At 39.5% G+C, this 12,353-nt stretch overlaps 1 pseudogene; it reads right to left on the reverse strand.

The window, feature by feature from the left end:
* Nucleotides 1-8,361: 8,361 nt before the first annotated feature.
* LOC132018279 (eukaryotic translation initiation factor 1-like) lies at nt 8,362-11,385 on the reverse strand (annotated as a pseudogene).
* Nucleotides 11,386-12,353: the final 968 nt, after the last annotated feature.

The raw sequence follows: 12,353 nt of genomic DNA on the forward strand, positions 1-12,353 counted from the left end.
TTTTTTTTTTTTTTATTTTTTCAATTTATTTATTTTCAGAAAAACAGTATTCATTATTTTTTCACCACACCCAGTGCTCCATGCAATCCGTGCCCTCTATAATACTCACCACCTGGTACCCCAACCTCCCACACCCCCGCCACTTCAAACCCCTCAGATTGTTTTTTCAGAGTCCATAGTCTCTCATGGTTCACCTCCCCTTCCAATTTACTCCAAGTCCCTTCTCCTCTCTAACACCCCTTGTCCTCCACTTATTTTTTTTTTAATCTGGTTCTCATTATTTTTACTTCTGTCCATATCTTCTGGACATAAACTCATATTGACTTTAGAAACTACGTCATGTCACTTAGTATTGTGTTTATTATCGTTTTTTAAATACTTATTTGTTATTCTCATTGTTTAATTGTAACCAAGGTTTTTCGAGCCATACTATGAGTTAAGAACAGAACTCAAAGAACAATATTTCTGTGTTGTAGGTATTTAAGAATTATTGATGGGGTATTTCTTATGAGATCCATAAATCAGCTCTCTCTGTGATCAAGTTTTTTTTGCTCTAGTTTCCCCCATTTTCTGCACTAGCTTTGTGGTCACATTCCTGTCACGCACCTGGGTGATTCATTAGTTAAGCATCTGTCTTTGGCTCAGGTCATGATCCAGGGTCCTGGAATCAAACCCCACATCAGGCTCCCTGCTCAGCAGGAAGCCTGCTTCTCCCTTTCCCACTCCCCCTGCTTGTGTTCCCTTTCTTACTCTCTCTCTCTCTCTCTCAACCAAATAAATAAAATCTTAAAAAAAAAAAAAAAAGGCAAGAACTCTAGTTTTGCTCCTGCTAAAAGTATAACCAGCCAAATCATGTGAGTGGCACTCATACTGCTGCTCGTGCCTCAGAGTCTACAGCAAGAACACAGCTGCTCAGCATACACAGGGCTGACTGGGGTCTGGTCACGCAGCACCACCTTCAATGGTAACTGCCACTAATCTTCCATTCCTGCCATAAGTTTGCACTGTCCTGGGAGAGGGGGGTGGGGTTATAGACATCGGGGAGGGTATGTGCTATGGTGAGTGCTGTGAAGTGTGTAAACCTGGTGATTCACAGACCTGTACCCCTGGGGCTAATAATACATGATATGGTAATAAAAATAATTTTTTAAAAAGTTTGCACTGTCCTCGAACCAAATCAACCTTTTCCAGCCACTCTCTTTAACACAAATTATTACCTATAATTTATAACTTAGTGGATTTACTAATTATTACTTATAATTTATAAGTTTCCTAAGACACACAGATTTGAGTCATACAGATAGCTTTAGTTTTCCAGAATAATTTTATGTTTGAGAGATAGGAGTCATCATTCTGGTATCCCTGACTTCCCCTGGCCCAGTTTGGGGCACCTAGGAGGCCCATAATGAAGGAAAGAAATTCTTCCTATGCTTTTTCACAGGGGCTATTAACTTAAATGTAATTTTGGTCAAATGTGAGTCTAGCATGCTGACTATGGATTTGTGTATAGAAATAACCGTTGGTTCTAAAATTTGTGTGCATTTCAGAATCCCTTGCAAGGCTTTATAAAAAATGTAAGCATCTGGGCTTCCTTGTAGATTTATACTTGAGAACCTCTCTGATAACTATAGGCAACCTACATTTTTCAGATCTCCTCTGGTGATTTTAGATCTACCAGTCCACAGATTACATTGAGGAACCACTCCACCGGGATAATGTAATATTCAGTGGCATTCTACCAACACTGATGAAGCACATACTTCCTGTTAAACGCTGGGCTAAATGATATGGAGTCAAATTAAATAAGTTGGTTCCTGTACTCAAAATATAATGCAGGGGGTGAGGTCTGAAATGTAAAGGAACAATTAGCACAAGATGTGATCATGAAACGAGATGTCTCTACAGCTACACTCATTTTGTGCTCTTGGTCATGGTCACTTTTTCCCATTGGCCATAGAATCTCAACATCATGGACCATTCTCATGGAAACACAGTTACCTATTTTCTTAAGGAGTGTCTGGGTTATTTTTCAGAAAACAGCTTTATAAAGCATTTTTTTTAAGCTTTCCTTTTTCCCCAAGATGACAAAAAATCTGGCTGAGATTAAAGGTGGAATTTACTCTATTTTCCCTATATTTATTGCTCTTTAAGACAGCTTCAAGTTCTAATACAGCTATTTGGAGAGAATTCATTTAATTTCCACTGATTTTTTCTTTTTTTTTTTACATTTGTTTTTCTGTGGGTGACTGTGGTGGACAAACTTCATGAAATCACCCTAGCAAAGGCCTAGAAACAGTCTTAGTGGATTTTCTCTAGTTACTGGGTGGGAAGGGGGGATGTTACCACTGACCAGATATGCCCCCCAAATCAATTTTTGCTTTTAGCATCCATTCTAAATCACACCATGCACCTCAGAATAAATCCTCCACCACCACCACCACCACCACCACCACAGCAATCACCTGTTTCCATGGAAATTCTCTACTAAACCAGGGAGCTGGTTTACTGAATCCTTGACAGTGGATACAACAGAGGGAGATGGATAAGAACACAGACTTGGGAATTAAACAACTTCAGCTCAAACCTGTCAGGTGCTGGCTGGCTAGGTCATTTTTGGCAAGTTCCCCTCTCTGAGCCACAGTTTCCTCATCTGCAAAATGGGCATAAAAGTCTGCACACAGTGGTGTTGCTGAGAGGATAAGGTAATGCACAGAAAACATAGTAAATGGCCGCCAGTTGTGGTAGGCAAAAAAGATTTTAAAAAATAAAAAAAAATTTAAAATGGCCCCTAAAGATCTCCACTCTCAAATCCCTGGAACCTGGGACCATGCTACCTTATGTAGGAAATCAAGGGAGGGGTCTGCATGCTGTAAAGGTCAGGCAAGAGAAACCGCCACCAGTGAGTGGTGCACTGGAGCTGCCTGAAAGATTTATACCATGGAAATCATCAACCGCCACACCAGAGATTCCCTCCCCGCCGGCCCCCTGGACCCAATGTTCAGCATTTGCCAACATTTGATCCGTTGGTTTGCAACTAGTGCAACTAGTTTGATTCTGGCTAGTGGTTCAATTCTATCCAAGGCTTCAAGGTCAGAGGAACTAGCTCTTACACTATGGAAAACATTAACTCTCCCAATCCTTACAGCTGCCCTGGAGAAATGACACTATTATTCACTTCATATAAACAAGGTGAGGTTCAGGATAATGAGCTGATTGTCCACAAGTGTACCATGTGAAGGAGCCAGGGTTCTCACAAAACACCTTGATGCCAAACTCTTGCTTTTTTTTTTTTTTCTTTTTATATTGATGCCCAGCCCACCGTATGACCTGCTGAATGAATATGTATTGAATAAATAAAAGATTACATGTACCACCCAGTTTGGGAGCAGATGAAATAGAATAGAATTTTCCTTAGCCAGTCTTAAATAAAAAGGACTAAGACTAAAATGAGACTGAGATACTCAGCCCAAAACTAATTCTACGAAAAGAAAAGAGAACTGTCTCCCCATGGTGACTTTGCGCTAGTCAGTGTGCTAAGTGGACAAAATCACATTCATCGTTTTCCTCTAAGGCAATCAAAAACCCTGCTGACTTGTGATTATCCTGCCCCTTTTACATAAAAATGAGACTGTGAGAGGCTACATGACTTGCCAAGTTCTTGCGGTCCATGAGTGGCATATTAGAGATTCAAACCTAGGCCTGTTTGACTCCCAAGTCTGCCTGATCCCCGTGTGCCGTAAAAAAGCTGGGAGTCTGAATCACTCACTGTTGCTCTGGCTACTCTTGCCTTCTTGCTCCAGTGGACAAAACAGAAATTTGTTATATAATTGGCCAGAAACTGACTAGTACTTGCATGTGCTCTGCAAAGTGTTGTACCCCAAGGTTCATGCCCAGAAAATTTTTGAAATATAGTAGAATGTGATATTTAACAGCAGGATTGTGAAGTCTGAAAACCCTGGGTTAAAAATCCCATCTCTTCCTAGCGGTATGAATGTGGGCAAACTATATAACCTCTTTAATTCTAATTTCCTCTTCTGTAAGATCAGGAGGATAATAACTACTTGACAAGATTGTTGTTAGGATTAAAGCATATAATTTATGCTGCAGCACACCACTGGAAGACAATAGGATGTCAAAAACATGGTGGCTAGTTTTGTCATAGCCAGACTTGTTATGGCAAACACATCTGGCTAAAGTGAGACAGCAAACTCATGAATGAATCCGAGGACCATGTGGGGTCTCTTTCCAAACATAGATTTTTAGCATATAGCAATTTACAAAATAAGAAAATAAAGGAACATAGTAATACAAGCAAAAATATAGTAGCAGTATGAGCACAACCAGTTTGACTATTCTCAGTAACTTTGGTCTAAGAATCTTTGTAATTACCGCTTTTCTGTACAATATTCTTGTGCCATCAAGGGAGTTGGTGATGCAACATTTCTGAAAAGTGCTCTAATAGTTTCTTTGAGATTTTCTCCCAAGCTCCAGACTCTCATTCTACATGTCATAATGGTTGCAATGGTATGAGGGAAGGTTTTCAGAAAACAACTAAGACCCATCCTTTCACGAAATGTTCCTTAAGTGACTTGTGGTAAAAACATCAAGTAGACTGCCATCATTAAATTGTGCTTTAAGAACAATACCCAAGTTTGTGCACACACAGGCAATGACATATAACTCTCTTTTGCTAATAGCAACTACAACATACTATGTGACTCCTTTTCATATAGGCTCATAACATTAAAAATAAAAACAAAAACAAAGAAGAAAAAAATGTGTCTCATAACTGATGAAATACAGTACGTTATGAACAGCCAGGGAAAGGAGAGAGTACTGTGATAATGAAAAGAGTATCAGCTGTCGAGTTAGACAGCCTGTGTCTGAATACCTGTCCTACCACTAGCTTTGTGACCGTGGACATACTGCTTAGTCTCTCTGACCCTCAGTTCTCTCTCTGTTGAATGAGGATTAGAATGCACACCTTGAAGGGAAGTTAGGAGGAATGAATAGATCGTGCATGTAAAGGCATCACTGCTACACAAACATGCTTTCCCTTCTTCATCAGCTGCCTTCTGGTAAACCTTCAAGAACAAGGTGTTTAGAGAAGAGCCTTCCCTACCCACTCCTTCCCCACATCTGGCATCATGTAAGGAATAAGACCCAGCATTGCTATAAGGGAAGGAGGAGGAAAGAGGGCTTGGATTGTTTCAAAGATTACTTTGTCCCACATGTATTATATTAGAACTAACTTCTCAGATACTTAGTCCCACGCATTAGTAGCCTGACAGGTGGAATTAAGTACTGCACCACCCAACTGAAAGAACAAAAGGACAATGAAGACAAGGGCTATGTCCAGGGAGATAACCACTAGCAATTAGTGCTGTCTGCAAGTACAGGGCTGCAGTGCTCGAAGTAGACAACACTACTTTAAGGAAAGGATTTCTCCCTAATTAGCTCTCATGTAGCTCTAAAGGGAAAACCACACAGAACCCAGCACTCACTAATAGCTTTGTTTTCCCCTTACCAACAATAGTTTCCAAAGTCTGAAAATATACGTGTAAAAAAAATATGACCTTATTTTTTTCTCCAAATGAAAGTACTCTTGGTTGTTAGGTCAGGAAATCACTGTGGTGGCCTCTACCCAGGAAGTACAGAAGGAAGAAAGAAGACACAGGCAGAGGAGCCCCTGAGCTCACTCCGGCCTCCATCTGCTCTCATAAAGATTCCCGCAGGTAACTTTCACTTTGCTGGAGCTGAACAGAACTACTTGCCACCAACACCCACAACCTCCCAAAATGCATGTGCTCTTTCCTCTGCCCTGGATTAATGATCTGCTCTTTCCTGCTTTATTTCTTCTTGTCTTTCAAGAATCAGCTCAAAATCTACTCATCTGAAAAGCTATTCCTCATTTGTTCAGACTAGACTTTCTCCCAACTGTGTGTGCGTTGGTAGTGATATTAATAATGATAGGATTTCTGCGCACCTGCAATGTGAGTGGTTTGCATGTGTCATACAGTATAATCCTCATAACGTTTCTGAAACAGAAGTATAATCTCTAATTTTGTAAAAGAAGCATACAGAAAAGCCAAGTGAGCCTTCCAAGCTGACAGAGTAGCTAAATATCAGTGTCTAGATTCGAACCCGCATTGTTCTGACTCCAAAGCTCATAATTGTTCTCCTACATCAGAGCAACCTCATACATGACAATATTCTGTACTCTGTGTGTGTATTTGCTTTTCTATTATTTTTGCTGCCAGAATATGTTGTACTTAAGGGCAGATATCATATCTTTCGTCCAAAGTCCCACTAACTTATAGAACTTCATAATATTAAAGGCATAATGAGTATTTATTGGCTATAATAACTCTATTAAACATATAAATTATGAGTAATAGAATATATATTTTTATTCATTTAACAAATACGTATTAAAGACTTTGTATATATAGGATATTACTCCAGGTATTAGATAGAGAAAAATAAAGAAGAAAAAGTACCTGACTTTTAGGAGCTCACAGTCAGGTGGGATTATAGAGAGAATCATTTTTATATATTCTTACATAACTTTACATAATCTAGAAACCTATAAAATCCTGGAATCTTAAGACTAGAAAAGGTTTCAGAGATCACGTAATTTAGGCTATTTATGGTACATATAAGGAAATCAAGCTGGATATTGTATCTTATTAATATTAATATTAAGTATATTGCCTAAGTCTAAATAGATTTTATTTTAAAGTGACGCTTTCATTTTCCTATGGGTTCCATCTCATTCCTGCATACAGCCCACATCTGGAATTGCAAGAGGAGAAATGTGGGCGCTCATACTTGGCCTGCATTTTGTACTGGAAGACATGGTGGACCAGGATACATGAATATATAAAATATATATACTCATATATATATGTAACATATGTATAATTACATTTGTATATGCATATGTTTATGTAACTCAGCATAGCAGCTGAGAAGGTAATATAGATAAAATGTTTAGTATTATGAAAGAGCTAGAACCATAAACATATTGAATTTCCTTTCTTTGCAAAGAAGAAAGGATTTATGTAGCTCTGATTATAAATGAGTCTCCTGGAGCAGCCACCAATTATCAATGTATAAAGTTATTTCAATTTCTGCAAAAGAAATGTACTGTCTTGCCAGCAGCCTCTAGTCTCATTTTGTGGGGTTGATAGAGTTCAAAAGAAATGGCTGCTTGGAGAACAGAATGAGTTTATTTAAAGAGAACAATAAAGGCACCTTCAGGTATGAATTGGGGGTGAATTACTCTAGTGGGGACCTGGAAAGAAAGCAGCCTGTTTGACTTAAGAGAGTAGCAGCTAAGTTAAAGGCATGAAACATCCCTGTCCATATTAGATAAGAGTCAAACAGAGCACAGATGATGGGGTAGGGGAGAAACACTTCAAAATGGCTCTATTCTTGGAGTCAAATATAGTAGCCCATTGGGAGATGAAAAATAATTATAGGGAATGCAGGCTTGGAGTCCCTGCATGGGATGCTGAGAGAGGACAGTTTGGTTCAGTGAGAGCCAGACTCCTCAAGCCTTTGCTTTGAGGAACAAGAAAAGGGCATGATAGGGACCCCTGAAATTTGTTTCATTCAAGTTTATGATGGGCAACCTAGCTAAGTTTTTCCTTTCTCTCTGAGTTCTCTCAACCACTCAGCAAGCAAAGTATTATTAGCTCCATTTCACAGTTGAGCAACTAAGGCACACATCTCGATAATGGAGAATCTCCTTAACTCAAAAACTCATACGCCTATAGTACCGCCCAGATTCAGGAGAGGCTAGTGTTCACTGCCCTGCTTTGGCATACATCTATAATTCCAACCCATGCAGTAAGCACAGTGAGAAAGTCTACTTTGTTCTGGCCACTTGGATTATGCAGAAATGAAACACGGAACATGCTGACAACCTAGATGAGGAGATAGACTCATACTTATTATTATAAATGTATAGCAGAGTATGATGAATGCTGTAAATTAAGGTACAAATGAAGTCTTCAAAAGGAACATTTCTTGTGCACACTATTCCCTCATACCTATTTGGGTCTTTGTACTTGCTATTTTCTTTCCCTATTCCTTCTAAATGATTTAAGCCTGCTTACTATTTTGAAAGTCAATTAATTCAGAAAGCTTTGTTAAAATGTTATTTATTTTATTTTTATTTTTTATGGCTCTTTTCAGTTTGTTGCATGAAGGAGTTACACTAGTCCAACTTAAAAGCAGACCTCAGATGGTTACATTATACAAGCTGTGAGGTTTTTAAGCTTGTGATAAGGACAGAAGGGAAATTCTGCTGATTGCAAGGAGATCCTCACTTAAGCTTCAGTGAGCCAAAACCACTTAAAACCCATGAGGTTTCAGCTGGTCGTCCTTAGCCAGTCCAGTCTCTTATGATGAACGGGCATATGTTCTTGCACGGGTCATCCTGTAGCAGAATTACTTCTCCATATTCTGGAGGCTCAATTACAGTGTCACTTCAGGCAAATTTGTTCTTAAACACCCTTAATGGTTTCTTTTTATCATAACTGAGCAGTCCCCTGGACAATGGTAAGGGTCTTCCTGCCATTTCTCTGTTGAATTCTTATATGGATATAATCCTCAGCGGCAGGAGGAAGCAGACAATCACCTTTCCTTGCATCAGCAAAAGGGTCAAAAGAGTAGAGATTCTGTGGGGTGCCTGGGTGGCTCAGTGGGTTAAGCCTCTGCCTTCAGCTCAGGTCTCAGGGTCCTGGGATGGAGCCCCACATGGGGTTCTCTGCTCAGCGGGGAGCCTGCTTCCTCCCCTCTCTCTGCCTGCCTCTCTGCCTACTTGTGATCTCTGTCTGTCAAATAAAATCTGTCTCTGTCTGTTAAATAAAATCTTAAAAAAAAAAAAAAGAGTGGAGATTCTGGATAGCGGAAATATGATAGGATTCTTTTTCCTCTGTGGAAATGACCTACAGAAGGCAGTAGTGGGAGAGGGAGGGAGGGGATAGATTTGTTGGGAAGTAAAGGAGCTCAAGGAGGAGGATCCTGAGTCCTTGGCTGTGGCTCAATGACTGGAGCTATTTTACTTTATTTTTTTTTAAGATTTTATTTATTTATTTAGGGGGGAGAGGGGAAGGGGCAGAGGGAGAGGGACAAGCAGACTCTGTGCTGAGTAGGGAGCCTGAGGTGGGGCTCAACCTGACCTGAGCTGAAGTCAGATGCCCAACCAACTGAACCATCCAGGCGTCCCCCAACATGTTATTTATTTAGATAGATGCCATGTAATCAAGCCTATACCAAATACTTGGGAAAATACAAGAAAGTATAAGAGTGAATCCTACTATTAGGAATTGGCAAAAAGGAATAAGAGATTAAAGTAAAAAAGACCTGAATTAAAATCCTGGTTCAGCCACTCACCAGCTGTGTGATCACTACTGAGTCACAAGCTCTATGACCTTCCATTTCCACCCAGACATTTAAAAGGAGACCATGCGAAGGGGCCATTAAATCCTCCTCCAGACACTCTTTTAAGAGCCTCTCATACTCTAGACCACAAGATGTCTACCAAAAGTGATAATATCTGATTTGAAATCAGGAGAGAGTGTTTGTTGGAATCTGGGTCAACACATCTAGAAGAAAGAAAACTATTTCAAATTGGGTGCAGACACATTACATCAAACATATTGCTCTCTGCTGAGAGTTATGGCAGAAGAGTTGGGCCCTTCAAGTTTCCAATAATCTCAAAAATGGTTGCTGAAAAATTTCCAAAGCAAAGGTCTCCTGTGGGTGTTGAGCTAGGGAACAGAAAAAGTACAGAGAATTAGTTGTCCTTTCAATCAATACTTCTAGGCTGTAGAAAGCAGAGAAAGCATCTCTAAGTCAGACAGACATCAGTTCAAATCTCCGATATGTATGTTTTGCAAGTGATTTATCCTATTGGCCTTTAATTTCCTCCTTTGTAATCCAGGCTGGAATTGGCTGTATGAAGTTTCTTTGTGAATATTAAAGAGCCTAATATGTACAAAATATGCAGCAAATAGGCACATATTAGTCACTCAACAGAACTAGCATATTCCTCTGCTATGCATCCAGGTTGGCTTTTATCTTACTCTGCATCAGGCACTAGAGATTCATTAATAGTTTACATGCTTGTGGAAACACTCCATATATATCTTTTATTTGTAGCCAATCTTACTGATCTTCCTTTTGCCTTTTAAGTACAGAAATCTGAGTTACTCTATAGCTTAGAAGGGTATATTTTTTCATCAGTTGGGAAGTTCAATGCCTTTAAAGTAAATAGAATGAACATATGCCAGTATTCATTTAAAATACTTCTTCAAACTTACCCAAAGACTAACATAAACCATAAATAAAAATTGTCATCATTCTTGGTAATTTCTCCCATATGTCAAAAATCATGGAACAGCCAATATGACTCAGATCTGACCCCAAAGCTCTACCTGCTGATACTTTTATTAATATTCCACTTGGGAAGACTGTAAATATTTTTCTATTATAAGTTTTTGCAAACACTGGTATTTTTCAGGCTTCCAGCAATCTCTAGCTTCTAAATATTTCATTTTCTTGGGCAGCATGCGATATGTGAAAAGAAGTTCTATGGCCCAATTTCCCAGAACTTAAAAACCTGAAGGTCTTGAAGTTAATATTGAATAGTGTCAAGATAGGTGTTTTTTATTTATTCTGTAGGGTTGTTGTTGTTCTCCTTTAATGAAACTGAAAAGCAGCAGAGGTGTTGATAAATGGAAGGGTTTCCTTTCAAATTTCTAAAGCAAATGTATGGATTTGCCTAAATTGTGCACGGATCTGCAAAGCACCAGTCCATATAAAATTGTTTTTAAGAGCTGAAAAAGAAGAAATAGCTCTAGAATCCACTCAAGGCAGAACCACTTGCCAGGGTAAATGCCATTAATGGACACTTCCACTGGTAATGCACAAGAGGAAAGTGTACCTCAAAGTACTTTCTAGCATGAACAGGACATAGCCTTTCTTGGTTCCCAAGACAAAGGAGGAAAGTAGAGTAGCCAAACGTTAGAACTGAGTTAGAGATTGAGCGCAGGAGAAGGAGGAAATGGGACTTGATAAAGACATGACTCAGAATTCCTATCATAATGTGATTACAGGCAGCTACCATGAATCTGTAAGGACTGGAACTAGAAATAGTTCCAGGTTTGTTTTTTTTTTCAGAGCCAGACAAATGATTTATTAATATATGCAGATCATCCCTGTGAGCAAGCCGCCGACCCAGATATCCAGGACCCAACTCAAAGTTCAGCGTAACCTCCGAGCTTCTCGTTCTGACTCCAATAAGGTGAGCACGTCGCCCTCGCGCACGGGGCCTTTCACGTTGCGGATGATGGAGCGGCTCGTGTTGTCCATGAACTCCACACACACCTGTGTGCACTGTCCCTGCGAGCCGGTCCTGCCCAGAACTTTGGTGACCCTGGCCAACTGATGGGCTTGTGTCCATGATGGCGGCGCGGCGGTGGTCGGGCGGAGAGCTATTTTTTCTCTCAGGATTGAATGATCCTTATTTTTTGTCCATGGATCTATGTTATGGTTCCCAGAGGTGAGAGAGGTAGAGAGAATGAGAGAGAGATCCCAGGTATTCAACTGGATAGATGAATAACCTCCGAGAACTACCAACTCAATAGAGACAGTAAAAATTGGGTCAAGATGAAATGATCATCTGAATTTCACCAAGAAAAGGCCTCATCAGGCCATACCAATTTTTGTTCTTCAAATGCACTACTCTTTCATTTCCCAAATGTGCGATGTTCCAACCAATATGAGGCCCTTGAACATGCTGCTACCTTTATGGAAGGAAAAACTTTTCCATACCCCTGTCCTCCACTTTTTTCATAATATGCTTCTAGTCTTCTTCATATTTCAGACAAATCAAATCCTCAGATTTCTTCTACTTTCTCTGAATTTCACTTTCCTGGAATCTTCTCAACATGCAAAAATCACTTTTTGAGACTACAAATCTCGGGTATAATTTCACATTTGCTTCTAATTTTTAAAATGAGTGTCTGGTCTCCCTTCTAGACTGTGTACTCTACAACCACAGAGGTATGACTGGTTTTGCTCATCATTATATCCTCAACACCATATTAACTTGTGGCACTAATTAGGTGCTTAATAAACATTTGTTGAAGGACTAAATCGATGAGTACACTACCATGCAATTTTTCAGCATTTCTTATTTCAAGGCTTCTAACAAGGCATACATTTTTTTTTTTTTTTTTTTTTACTGTGCTGCCCATTTTCTAACTATTTAGTAAGATGGGGAATGCTAGTTTTTCACTAGTTCCCAGATACATTTCTAGGTTCTTAAGTGGCCCTTA

Source organism: Mustela nigripes, chromosome 1, assembly GCF_022355385.1.
Source record: "Mustela nigripes isolate SB6536 chromosome 1, MUSNIG.SB6536, whole genome shotgun sequence".
Taxonomy (NCBI): Eukaryota; Metazoa; Chordata; class Mammalia; order Carnivora; family Mustelidae; genus Mustela; species Mustela nigripes.